This window comes from Aptenodytes patagonicus, chromosome 1 (assembly GCF_965638725.1).
Source record: "Aptenodytes patagonicus chromosome 1, bAptPat1.pri.cur, whole genome shotgun sequence".
Classification (NCBI taxonomy): domain Eukaryota; kingdom Metazoa; phylum Chordata; class Aves; order Sphenisciformes; family Spheniscidae; genus Aptenodytes; species Aptenodytes patagonicus.
Window position 1 is genome coordinate 17,557,301 of NC_134949.1, and position 14,137 is coordinate 17,571,437.

General features: G+C 34.3%; 1 protein-coding gene across 1 annotated transcript in view; it reads left to right on the forward strand.

The window, feature by feature from the left end:
- Window positions 1–14,137, forward strand: part of TBC1D22A (TBC1 domain family member 22A) — a 192,158-nt gene that overhangs the window by 154,917 nt on the left and 23,104 nt on the right. The gene's annotated exons all lie outside the window — the stretch shown is intronic.

Sequence of the window (14,137 nt, forward strand, 5' to 3'; positions counted from 1 at the left end):
TGGAGAGAGTTCACTTTCATGGAAATATTTTATATTGAATTTTACCCTATGATACACATGCAACGCCTGAAAGGCGTTAAAGTCCTGTTTATAGGCTGACTGTAAACAAACCATGCTGCAAAGCCCACACCATTGCCTGCCCCGAGGAAATGGCCCGTTAACAGCTTATTTTCTCTGCAGCTGACTGAACTCTGTTGCCCTGTACAAATGAACCATTGTGTAAATTTGTGTATCACTTCAATCTATTTTATCTTTCTTCATAAAATGATTTATTCAGAGCACTTTAACTGTCGTTGCCTATCTTTGCAATAAATAAATGCCTAAGGGCACAACATAACAACTTTAATTTATACTACCTGCTAACACTCAGGTTTTCTCAATTTATGGTATTTTGTCAAAAACAACTTTAATGTTGGCAGCCATGCCTCTCAACTACAATTGTTCACTGTTAATCCTTCCTATTAAATTTTTCCTGTTGATTTCCAGCACCAAAGTTCAGAATTTTCCCCTCTCTACTGAATCTATTACAACTATGTTTAAAGTAAATAATCCCAAGATATAGTACTATGAAGATTTGTTTTGTTCTCCTTACATATGTTCAGATTTGTTTAGTTATTTAATAATTAAGGTATTTCTTTGTGGTTTAATTTCTTTATAGGCTATGTAAACTAGCCTATAAAGCACATAAATCAGGAACACACTGGAACACATTTATCAGACTGCTTTAGCTTGCTTACAACATAGAAATGCAATTAGTAATTTTGAGGATCTGTACACTAGTGCTAGTTTTATCACTATGTCGTGGTTTAACCCCAGATGGCAACTAAGTACCACACAGCCACTCACTCACCCTTCCCCCCTCTGCCAGTGGGATGGGGGAGAGAATCGGGGGGGGGGGGGGGAGTAAAACCCATGGGTTGAGATAAAGACAGTTTAATAGGACAGAAAAGGGAGCGAAAAAAATAATAATAATGATAAAAGAGTATACAAAACAAGTGATGCACAATGCAATTGCTCACCACCTGCTGACCGATGCCCAGCCCAGCCCCGAGCAGCGGTCTCTGCCCCCCGGCCAACTCCCCCCAGTTTATATACTGAGCATGACGTCACATGGTATGGAATGTCCCTTTGGCCAGTTTGGGTCAGCTGTCCTGGCTGTGCCCCCTCCCAGCTTCTCGCTGGCAGGGCATGGGAAGCTGAAAAGGCCTTGACTAGTATAAGCACTACTTAGCAACAACTAAAACATGGGTGTGTTATCAACATTATTCTCAACCTAAATCCAAAACACAGCACTGTACCAGCTACTGGGAAGAAAATTAACTCTATCCCTGCTGAAACCAGGACACACTATCAGATGTTATCACTAAAAGGCTTGGCCTTCTTTATTGTGTAACATGACCTTTTAAAATGACTGAACAAAAGTGTTATCAATTCTCCAAATGATACTGCTCTCCCACAGGCAAGAATAAAAACCATTATTCTTCTACTTTGTTAATCATAGCTGTAGACCATTGCCTAGTCTTCAGAGTAGTAGAAGCTCAAGTAGTAGGCATTTAAATTGCACTGGAAAATTAGGAAGTTCAGTATGTCCTGTTGGAGTACTCTGATTGCATTGAATTCGCATTACTGAGAAGTCATAGTTATGGTACATTTTGTACTGAAATTTTGTGTTCTGTAGACTACATCAAGAATCATCAAAACATGCATCCAGTCATTTCTCTTGCACACAGTGTGCATTGTATTTGTTTTTCTGCGTATGACATAGATAAGGCAAGTCTCTCTTAATTGTCAGTCGGAGGGTCTGGTTCTTTAGTACTAGCTGTGAAAGCTCATGCTTTTCTTTTACATGTCTGACCTCTTTCAGTAGACTTAAAAACCTCACAGGAATTTCAAGGCAGAATAATTTCGCTAGAACATCAGATGTGGTGATATGCCCAATGAGACACTGAGCAGGTTTTGAAAGGCCAGTTTTAAGGGACTTGCTTTTGCAATACTTTTTTCTTATTATTTGATGAAGTATATTATCAGTAATGTTACAGACTGGACGATGATAGGAAATAATCTTTGCTCTTAAGATATTTATTTGCATTCTCTTAAGTATGTCTTGTTGCAACCTAAACAATGAGTAAAAGTATGTGGTGTTTACTCTTCCTCATATGAACAGATTAATTAATAGACTTATGTACCAAAAGTTCAGCTGTGCATGATAATAATTACTTATTACAGATAGCATGTGTGTGTGGTTCTTGTTTTGGTTTTTTTCTGTATTGTTGTGTAGCAGAGAAAGAAATTTTGCAGTCAAAGGAGTTAGAGTGGCTGGACTAATATTACGGAGTGATAAAACCTGAAAACTACTTGGTACTTGGTTTACATTTGTAGAATTAAGTATTATTATATCAAAGGAAATAAATTTTGATGATGGAAATAGAGGAAGAAACCAGTTCAGGCCTCCAGATGTTGAAATAATAATGTATATATTGTATATATTATATATATTTATATAACTAATCATGTATATGTAAACTTGTAACAGAAGCATATAAAACTGTGTTCATGCCAGTCCCATATTTTTCATGTTTGAAAGAACTTAACAGAATAATTTTCTCACTGTAAGATGATAATCAAGTCATGATAGAAGTTGTGTTCATTTTAACGTTTGAACAAGTTACTGTTCTTACTGCCATCTATTTGATATCAATGTAGACCTCCTCTGAAACATGAGGTTTGCAGGTTAGCATAAGTTTTAGCTATAGACAAGTGAGGAGAAAGATGATGCTTTATATGTAAAATCTAGAGCAATTTACAGTGTTATTTGTAGAATTTGTCCCATATCTCTGCTTTATGAAAACTGGCATCTCTTGACTTTCCACAGATTATTCCATGCCACTTGTCCATGTCCTTATAAACTGTTCCTGTCCGACTATTGTAAAATACAGTACAATGGCAAACGAAGGGCAACTATTTGAAACTGCAGTGTCCCAAGAGAAAACCTTTGAATTTAGGAAGCTGGGGAGGGGGAAAATGTCAAACTTTTTTGGTTTGCCAGGAGTTTATAGTTGCTAACATTTTGTCCTGCTCAATAAAGGTATCGGTAACCTTTCTAGTAAGCTTTGATTCCATTTTGAAATTTGCTATGTAATGCAATGCTATGTAATGAGGGCAAAAATTATTACATGCAATTTTGAAATTTCCCAGGGTCACTTTTTGATAGCAGTGAAACTATAGTGATATGTTTTCAGATAGACATTTTAAATATTTCATGCCCATGTATAATACAAAGGTTAATGTTGCTGAAAAGAATTGTTTTATTTATAGTTAGGGCTTGTTATTCTCACGGTACTCACTTCTAGAGAGAGAGTCCGCTTTACCTACATAGGATGCTGCACAAATCCAGGTACAGAAAGCTAGTTTGGGTAGCTTTGTAGCTGTATTCATACTTCAGATTAGCAGTTTTTACTTCATGTGTGGAGGAACAGAGAACACAATGGGCAGACAGTAAATGGAAGAGCTTTTAATCCTGGCTCAGATTTTCCTTTGTAACCGATGTGATGTTTTATAGGATCGAAGGGGTCATTCTTGGCTTATGATATTTCTGTTGATGGTATAAAAGTTCTCTGTTAATTCACTGGTTCCATACTAGTGTCAGATTAGAAAAAGAAAAAAAGTAGTAAGTTTAATATAGATAAAAATACAATGTTTTTTTTAATGTGATAAAGTATGACTTGCGATGTGAATGCAAAATGTGAAATCAATTTAATTTCTACTATCTAAGCTTAATTACAGATGCAAGTAATGAAGACCTTTCTATTCATCAGCATGTCTTAGACTTTGACTTACTGTTACTCATTTTCCTAACTACAGCCATAATTCCAAAATTCTCGTGAATTCTTGAGAGATGTGAATGGTTGATGCTGTTAAGTGATAAAATATTCAAGCATGATTTTGAACATATTTAGAATTAAAATATTAATAGAAAATATGGCTGTTGAGTTTAAAGGTGTCGTGTACAGGATATCTGAAAGATTTGTAAGGAAACAGGACTTCAGGGACTAGATTCAGCTGTCAAGCTGAATATAAGCTAATAGTAATGTTGGACTGATACTGGTTTAACTGTTAGATATTAGAGATTTAGTCCAAATTTTCGGTTTTAGTTAGTTATCATTTTGTTGACATAGCTGAGCTATAAAAATATATTCAATATGTTGTGGTAAGGAATCTGTCTTGCTGATTTTTTCTTCTTCATGATTCTAAGATACAGGCTTTTCTGTCTGTCTGACAGACATTTTCACCCATACTGTCATCAGCCCATGTCTTTATTACTGCAATGTCCTTTTCTTTGGCTTTGACAAATGCATTTTTGCTTCATTTATATTCACCCAGACTGCAAAGAAGCTGTAAAGATCATTTTTCAGTCCATCATTTTTTCTTGCTTTGCATCTCCTTTAGCTCCCTTTCCTTTATAGCACCAAGGAAAACTTAGACGCTTTCTCTTTCAAGGCCTTTAATGGACTAATACCGACACCTTACATGTCATCTCATATTCAGTGTTGAGATGCTGACTGCCAGTTTATCAGCCAGTGATGACAGCCTCATCACGCACTTGAGCTCTCAAGAAAGTATCTGTGATATCTCCCAGGTTGACCGTCTTACTTAAATGGAGCACCTAATGCAGATACTCAGTTACTTTCCTCTAAATCCTTATGTAAGTTCTGTTTTTCTGCAATACCCAGAATAGATTTGACAGGTAGGCTTGAGTCTGTTAATAGCACTTACAGTCACATTGACTAGTTTTGTGTTGCTTCTTTTTACTTTTCTGTGAATTTGTTGTCTCCTGTTTTATACTTGAGCCGTAAAATCTTCGTGGTAGTGACTGTCCTTTATTCTGATTTATATAATCTTTAAACTAATGGTTCTTTAATCATTATTTTATATAAATACTAGGGATTAAGCCTTATTGACCTCATGATCAAAATGAATGTATGCACAACTGTCTGTCCTATTAAAATTTAGATAAATTCTGTTGATTTTTTCCAAATGTTTAATTATGGTGAAGTATTACAAGTTAATGTTAGTTCAAATGTTAATGAGAACCACCATCTTCCTACATCATATGATCAATAAAATTTTAAGGTAATTAAGGTTATTGTTATTACTTATGTAAATACTTATGCCTTATGAAGTTGTTGTCGGGTTTATTCTTAGATTAAATCTTAGGTTTTGTATATGTTAGTTTTAAGATGGATGCCTGTTTCAGAGGATAGTGAAACATTTCACAGTGCCTGGATGTGAATGAAAGTGAGATACAGGATGACTTTGAAGTGCATCTTTAGCTTAGTGATGGAGTGAGCACTGTCAGCACCTTTGGTTTGTTCTGCCTTTCCTTCTCTCTTTAATAATCACTTAATTAGAATCAGTGCAGGGTTAGAAGGTTCACTACTACCTACCATTCTTCCTAAATCCCAGCTCACTTGGATACTTTGCCCCCTTAGTTCATATAAGAGTAGAGAAGGCCCAGGTTAATATCTTCTGATTTATGGTAAGAATACACTACTGATATTTCCAATCTCATTTAGCACATGAGCTTGCCCATTTAGTCTTTTTCCTCACATTTGTCAGCATTTTTGGGGTGTGAAGGCAATTGTTTCTACCTGTGATCTGTTTTCTGCCTAATAGATTCCAAAGTTCCTGAAGCTTTATGTTACTCCCTGAAAAAGGGGAATAATGCTTTATTTTTATGAGTGAACCCTTGGCATCTAAGGGTTACTGGCTTGTGTTACTTCAGGCATAATGTCAAATTTGAAAAAAAAAAAAAGCGCCTATTATCTTTCTTGCACAGGATTTCACACCTATATTAAATGATATTAATATTCAACATGAAAGTCTGAAATACTCAGAACAGTTTAAAACCAGAGCTATTGAAAATGCTTGGTTTTCTTCCTAGAAATGTTTTCTAGGAACATATAGATGATGAGCATATTGTCTCCTTATTTCATTCTTGGACTTGTCTACTAGTTTTCTTCATTACAGTATTACAGACTGTGTACAATCACAAAGGAGTCTGTAGTTTGCATTTATCAGCATTTGGACTGTTACATTTATTATGCGTATATTTTTTATTTCACTTTTCACATGAACTAACATTTCTATTAAAGTAGATTCTTGTACGTGAGTTAAAATCACTTGAAAGAGAAGGTTTTAAAGAAAGACAAATCTGATTTTATACACCTGCCAGAGTGTGTATTTGCTACAGCTACAAAAGTTAAATAATGTAACTTTGCACCCTAAAAATGGGATTAGTAGATGGTTACAGAGGTGACTGAGTAACAAGATACTTGGAAGACAAATTCAATTCATACTGCTGTCTGCATGAGTAACAGGCTTTAGTTTAAAAAGTTTAATATGAATATTCTTCCTAGTGATTATCTACTATAGAAAAATGTCATATATCAGAAACATGATTTTATACCATCTATTTATGCTCAACTACAGTAATATGGGTTTCCTTAATCTTTTGTGATCTTCTTCCTAGTTTATGATGTGAGTTTTTAGATAGCTACTTTTTCTGCATTAAAGTACAGGACTTCTCACTTCATATGATATGAGGCATGACTAATAAATATATTTTTAATTTAGCTTCTTGGTGTGTACTGTGCTAGAAATTTAGTTCCCATTGCTACTGCAGTAAAAATAAATGTTTCTCAATTAAAAAAAAAAAAAGTAATGCTTCTGAACAGATTAGTTTTCTGAACAGAGGAGTGTTTACCCCTCTTCTCTGTAAGCTCTATGATTAGATGGTTTTGTGGTTCTGGATCCTGCGCCCTCACTCTTCCATGTATAGAAACTAGCAGGGTCTTTTCTGTGAATGTACCAAAACCTGTAAAGAGTTAAGGACTGTGAACGTGGAAATTTTTCTAACTTTAAAGAGCCTGACTGCTAACATTGCTGTCATTTTATTCCCTGCTGCAAGCACTCTTAGAAGACATTCAATATGTTGTCATGCGTTGCAAGAAACTGGAAGGTCTGCTGTTTTAAACTTTGAACATCATAGCTAGCAATCTAAAGAGGTTGCTCTTAATCTCTGAGTACTGGTAGTAGACAACTGGGAGTTAGCACTGTTAAATCATTTATATTCAGAAGAGCCAATTTAGAATAATAAAATTACTGACATTTTTGCATGCAAAGAGCTTAATCAACAAAGAATGAGGTGACTGGTGAAAGTTGTATCTAAATACAGTTTTATAGGGGGAAAACATCAGGTGCCCATAGGTCCTGACTTCAGCTATTACAGTCTCAATTTAACTGCTCTGTTAACAAGCCTACTCAGCTTAGTCAAAAGCTTCTGCGTCTTTTGATTATCATGAATAACTTGACTTGTTCTCCACATGTGAGTATATTGTAAATTAAACACAGAAACATTTTATCATGCAATCTTAGAAATACAAGGTTTGTCCCACAGAAATTATTATCGCAAAATTTTAATATTAAACTAAAATATAACGGATACACCATATGTCATCCTTCTTTTAACTTTGAGAAACAAGTGGTGCTTGCCTTGTACCAGGAGGAGGAGTTGCCCTCTGTCTAGAAAGTTACTGGAAGATTCTGACCAGTTTATGTAGTACACTAAAAATGGTTTAAGAAGGATGAAAAAGGAAATAAAACTCCTAACACTACCCTTTCTTATCTCTGAAACTTCAGTGTGACTTTCTGTGAACCTTTTTCTTCTGCTGAGACTGTAGGCCTGGTTTTCCTTAAAAGCTTGGCTTTAAATGTGCAAAGCTGAAAATAGAAATCATTAAAAAAAATCTAAAACAAAACAAAAACACTTTTGATTCATATTTTATTCAGCTAGCAATGTGCATATTTTTATACCTAAATTCACCTCTTTTTCTTTCTTTTGCTTGAGTTTATAGGCCAACGGTTCATAGTAATAATACATTACTCATGTCTGACATTTTAAAAATAATATTTAACTTACTTCCAGTAATACAGATAAGTTTTGGATTCTGTATCTGAATATGAAATCTGTGCATCTGTTTCTGTTGCACTCTTTTCATCTAGCTCCCTCTCCCAGAAGTCATAGTTACTCCTCAGAATATTTGGAACAGTTGTACATAGTAAAACTGCAAGTTATGGTACAATGATATTGAATTGCAAGTAGCTTAAATATATATATTTGCTGCTGAAACTCAGAAGTTACTCTGAGCTATGAAGTAATCTAATACTATCAGATAAATCACAGGAGTCAGTGAAAACTAAGCCTTGCTCTCTCCAAAGCAATTTAGCAAAAAATAGAAGTCGTCCTTGAGTGGTAGATTTAGCGGCTTACAGAAAGAGGTAAATACCTAATTACTGCAGCCATGACTTACCTTGGGAGATCTGTCTAGTTTTTAACAGACCCATCTTCTACTCTAGAGAATATTGTTTTTTAAAAAAAATCATTTATACTGAAATAGGATTGCCAAGACAGAAAGAAATTTTCAAAATCCCTGCTGAAGGAGACTAGTTCTACAGGGCCAGCATACAGTATCAGTAGGACTTCTTGGGAATGCAGCATGAGAAGTAGAAAGCTGGAACCTTGATAATAAGAAACAGGACAAGGGTCTTCAGGTTTTGATATTGATATAAGTAGAATAAATATATTTTTGTAATTATTTTCATCTTTTGTAAATATTTGTATCTGTATTCTTTATTATGAGTGTAGAGATTTAGAAAATTTCTTTTAATTTTTACCGTAACCTGGTTTAAGTGTAATTACAAGTCATATGACTGTTACGAAGTCATTTATGACTCAGCAGTTTAGCAAATCTGAAAATCAAGGTACTGGGACATAATAACAAGTGCCTTCTTCCCCAGCACATTAGTTGAGAACATCTAAAAGGGAACAAGGTACATCACTGTAAAAGCTGTAGTGGCTGTTTCTAGAGGAAATGTGTAAGAGGATACAGAGGATTGTTTTCTGGTGATGGCCAGCTACCTTTTCTTGCAAGTAGGTGGGGAGTGTGCTTGAAGAGCAAGGGTCTTAAGAAATCTTATGTCACTCATCAGAGCAATTTAGAGACTCCGCTATTTTTCTTAATTTGCTATATTAGACTGTTACTTTTTTATTACTAGTAGGTAAGTTTAAAACTCTGTATAACATGCTAATGCCTCTCTGAAATGATACAGAAAGAACAGTTTTCCCAGAATGATTAATACTGAATGCAATTATTTGTAAAAACTTCAGTATAACTAATAGGTGAATATGCAGGAAAGTAAATAATTTGTACACAAGTATGAGTGTATAACACTTCTACATTTGTTTACTATTAAAAAAAAAAACCTTAAGAGGGGATGTAGTCATTTATAATCCTGAATACTCTGTTTTTTCCTCCATGTGAATGTTCATGCCATTTGAAAAATTGCATTTAGACAGTGTTTTTCTTCAGTTAGTTCCAAATTAAGTTACTTTTGGAATAGTTTACTTTTGTGATATTCAGGGAATATGTTGCAATTGTAGATACATCAAATTAAAAAGTTTGAATATGAGCACTGAATGTGCAGTTTTGTGCTTGGATTTCATGTGCAATATACAGCAACTCATTAACTTCTACCCCTTCTTTCATGCAGAACAAAATCTTTGACAACAGACTTAGTGTAAATGACAGCTGAGGACCGAGTTGTAACTCTAATGTTTTTCTGTGTTCTTCAGAAAGAACAAAGCAACTATATGACAAAATCAGCAGTCATTTGTATTTGCTAAATCAATTATATGCGACATTAGCTAATATTTGTCTTCCTTATTTTTCAAATATTAATATTTTAAGTAAAAAAAGATGTTAACCAGATTCGTAATTTAGTACAAATATTATATGAAGATATGATTCATGTTACAGAGACCAGTTAGATTGAAAATGGATTACGTTATGTAGTTAGGCTTAAGGTTTAATGAAATAAAGCCAATTCTGTAAGCCAGGTCTAAATTAGAAATAAAGTCACTTTAAATTACACTTGTAGTCAGTGGAAAGACACGAGTGTGAATCAGTCACTTCTGATCTCATCCTACCCTCTGCAAATATTTATTTCACTCTATTAATTACAAAGGATCATGGCATTGGCAGAAATTAGAATTAATCTGCTAAATGCCTACATTTAGTGGTCTGAATATTGAAGATTCCTTGAAGGCTTCCTTGAAGATTTGGATGTCTCTTTGCAAGCCCAAATACCGTTTCTGTACTGACTGTTAACAGAGATGATGTCAGTCAGGAGGAGGGAGGGAAGCTCTTAAGCATCCAGGAGCTTAAGATCCAGTGGAAACTGCTGAATAGAAGCCAAGAGATAGTGAACATAATGCCACTTGTAAAACTTGCTGTTGTGTGGAGAAAAACTGTGGAGCATACTGTTTATACAGTTCGTATTGCTTGAAAGATGCCTTTAAATTCTGAATGTTTTCATGGGAAAGAAAAGGTATATGTTTCTTTAGCATGCATTCATTCTTTGGGGCAGAGTTACTTGACTATGAGAGAGTCCCGAGCCCTCCCCCTTTGTGTGGAGCTTGATTTTTTTTTTAATTATTTTTTTAATTTAAGGAATTTAGTGTTATAGCCTTGAATACAATGTGGTTTTGGTGGAAAACACATCCATGTGGTAGTAATAGGAAGATGATTTTCAAATGTACAGTCAGATGCCTAGTTTCTACTTCTGAACATGTTAATTTTAACTCTTGTTTAGTAATGAATTTTATCCCTTTACTGTAACTGAGTGAACCCTAGAGTGCATTTTTATTTTAGTTATAGTTATTCTGTAAAATCATACTATGTGCTCTGCATACTCTTGCCAATAATTGATTTAATGTATTTTGTTGATTTGTTTTAAACCTTTCTATTACTACCCATTTTATATAGTGACTAATTAGCAGAGCAACCTAAAAAGACTATTACCAACATATCACTTGGTCCCTGACTATCTACCATAATGGTCTGTTCAGAATCAGAGTTTCTTGAAGAAGGAAATATAAAGGATTACAAAAAACAGAGGACATGGAGAGTTACCTGAATGTAGAATTTTAGAGATCATTCCAGTAACAATGGCATAGTAATAATTTCTTTCTCAAACTCTATGTACCGTGAAAACTGTAGGATCCTAACACTTTAATCTTGTAAAGCTGACTACCTAGTGTTACATATCTGCAAAGTTCTGCAGTTTACCAAAATATTTATTTCATTATACTCCCTGAAAATTGCATATTTCGAATGTGATTAGATTGATCCCATTAACCTTACAGTGCCATTGGTCAGCTTTTCCTATTTGCCCCAGGAATTAATTCTCAATTTTTTAATGGAAATTGCTTAGTGAAATTTGTGCTGGATGAAGTGCTTTTCTTCTCTGTTGTTTTCATTAATGTTGTTGTTTTAATTGCAGGAAAATGTTTAATATGGCTTTATGTCCCTTACTTGATCGTTTTTGTTAAAGGTTGTCCTTGCAGAATGAACTGACACCCAATAAGTAGGTCCAGATGTAGCAACAAAAATGAATAGCAAATGCAACTTTTGAAGTGAGTGAGACTGACCTGGACTGAATATAGTGTAATCATTTTTTTTTTAAAGGAGGTTTCTTTAGGAACAGTGTTATAGAAACTAGTTTTCGGGTCCTTATATTCTGATGAGTTCCTAAAGCATTCACGCATTAGATATTTAATGATGGATAACAACATTTTCCTGAAGTGAAGAGCAGTACTTGGACTTTTTTCTTCCCAAGTCTGTATATTCTGAAAATCTAGAAAGGTCAAAATGTTGCGGTGGTTAACTGATGCTGGATTTTGTAGCATATTGTGCTGTTGTTGTTGGAGTAAACTACAAAGCAGAAATAATGCAAGTGTCACTCACTGGACCTATGACAATCAAATAAAGTGATTTCTCCAGTTACTTTATCAGTATTTAGTAGTGATAAACTCTATAAGTTTCTGTCTTGGTCACTATATCTAATTTTAATCTATGCTGAATTATATTTCTCAGTAAAAGACTCGGAAGTGATGACAAAAAGTAAGATGAATTCTGTAATAGTTATTTTGCAACAGTGTAATAGACATTGCAAGTAACTTATTGTCATCCAACTAATTGAGATCAGAAAATAATTTTACAATGCTGTTTCTAATATGGGTTACATGTGTTATTGGTTTTTAGTTTTTTTTAAAAACAGAACTGTAGATGTATTGTTACAGCTGATGACACCCTTATGTATTTTATGTTTCTCCACATTAAGAGGATATTACATGGGGTGATGATAGGTTTTTTCAAAAAACCCCAAAAACTAATGCAGTTTTTTCCAAGATACAGAGGATCCACAGTTTTATTATGTTCAACTACAGAACATACAGGGTGAAATGCTTAGCAAATCTCTATTAGCAGATGTGTTAGCAAAACACATATCATTAATGCTACTAGTGTGCAAGCAGCACAATGAATCCAAATTTATGAAAATGTAATATTGTCCTAGAATTCATAAATCAGGAGCTTAATCAAAATCAACTTGGTAAGAAACTCCCCCCCCCCCCCCCTCCCCCCAGTCCCCAACTCTTTAAGAGAGAATCACACACGAAGAAGGAAAAAAAAGCTGTTTAGGGACAGAGGACTCTTGGCAGGCTCTAACAATTCTAGTCATTGTGTCAATAAGTTTCTTTAAATAAACTTTTGCTAAACTTCCAAAATTATGTTTTTGGCACAATTTTGTAATTACATTTAATTGAGAAGCTGGAATAGTTAAGTAGTTCTGATTGCATCTAAAAATCACATTGTATGTCATAATTGAAATAGAATTCTATTTCACTTATTCTAGAAAAAAGAATGACGTGAAAAGTATATACATAAAATACAATGGGTATGAAGAGTATCATTTGTCTAATAAGCCTTTGGGAAAGATGCAAGGCTAAGGACTGACTTTTGTTCACTTATCCATAAAGTAGTTCCTTGATAATCCTCTGGGTCTTTGGATGGCTTTAAGTGAACCAGAATAATAATTCAGTTTTGACTTCGGTTGAGTTATTTGTCAAATTCAACTCACCATTTTTAGTAAATGCTACTGTCGAAGAGTTAAATTGTACACAGAGAGAAAAAAGCATAGTCTTTTGAATATTTTGAGTAGGACCTCAGGGATCCAGAGGCACACTGCTGTTACATAAATACAACCATATTTTGTTTCAAAGCATATTCACCTGGGCACATTAAGAATCAATAAAATATAAGTTCAATAAATAGGCTTCAAAACCAAAAATGTTTTCAAATATGCAAAGCAATTCAAGTATAATTTGCAGAGCATTTTGCCAAGATATGAAGGTTTTACTCTTTCCATTTTATAGTTGAGAATAACACATATCATTGTTAATACTACATAAGATGATCCTGGCAGAAAATGAGATGAAAAAGCCGAGCTGAGGTTTTTACATCCATATTCTGGTATCATCCCTATTTTTAAAAAGTGCCGTTTCATTCTGGATGTGCTGCTGTTAGCTGATCTTAAGTGGGTATCAAAACCGGATAAGACTTTCTAGGAACGGAAAATGAAATTACAACCAGAAATTTTAGGACTTGCTAAACTTCAAAGCTATCGAATCTCCCTTCATGTTAAAAACAAAACAAAACAAAACAAAAAAACCCAACCAAACAAAACCCCACCACCAAAACCAAAAACCAACCGAAAACATCCAAAGCAGAAAAGGCTGCCTATGCTATCTGTTTGGTAAAAAAAAAAATCCTGTGCTTTTTAATGTATTCATCTATATACCTTCCAACTATGATTTGTGCATTGAAACAGCATGTAATGTGCAACTTTCCATGACGTTTGAATTATTGCCTTTTAACAGAACAGTACACTTCTTGGAACTGGAGGGGATTTTTGATTCTTGCAAATTCCATTGGATGTTCTTATCAGTCCAGATTTCATTTTTGCTACATTACAATCATGCTGTATCTTGAATGGTTTCATCAAATTATTTCTTTTCTCAGGCTAAATATTGAGTTTGTTTTAATTGCAGAATTATTATATTTTGTCTTCAGTAAAGTTGCCTGTCTTAACAATTTGAGCCTTAGGATAAAAATATCTACATAATAGAGGACATTTCCTGTAGAAAAGCAATGCCAGGCTATCAGTGTGTCAACAAATT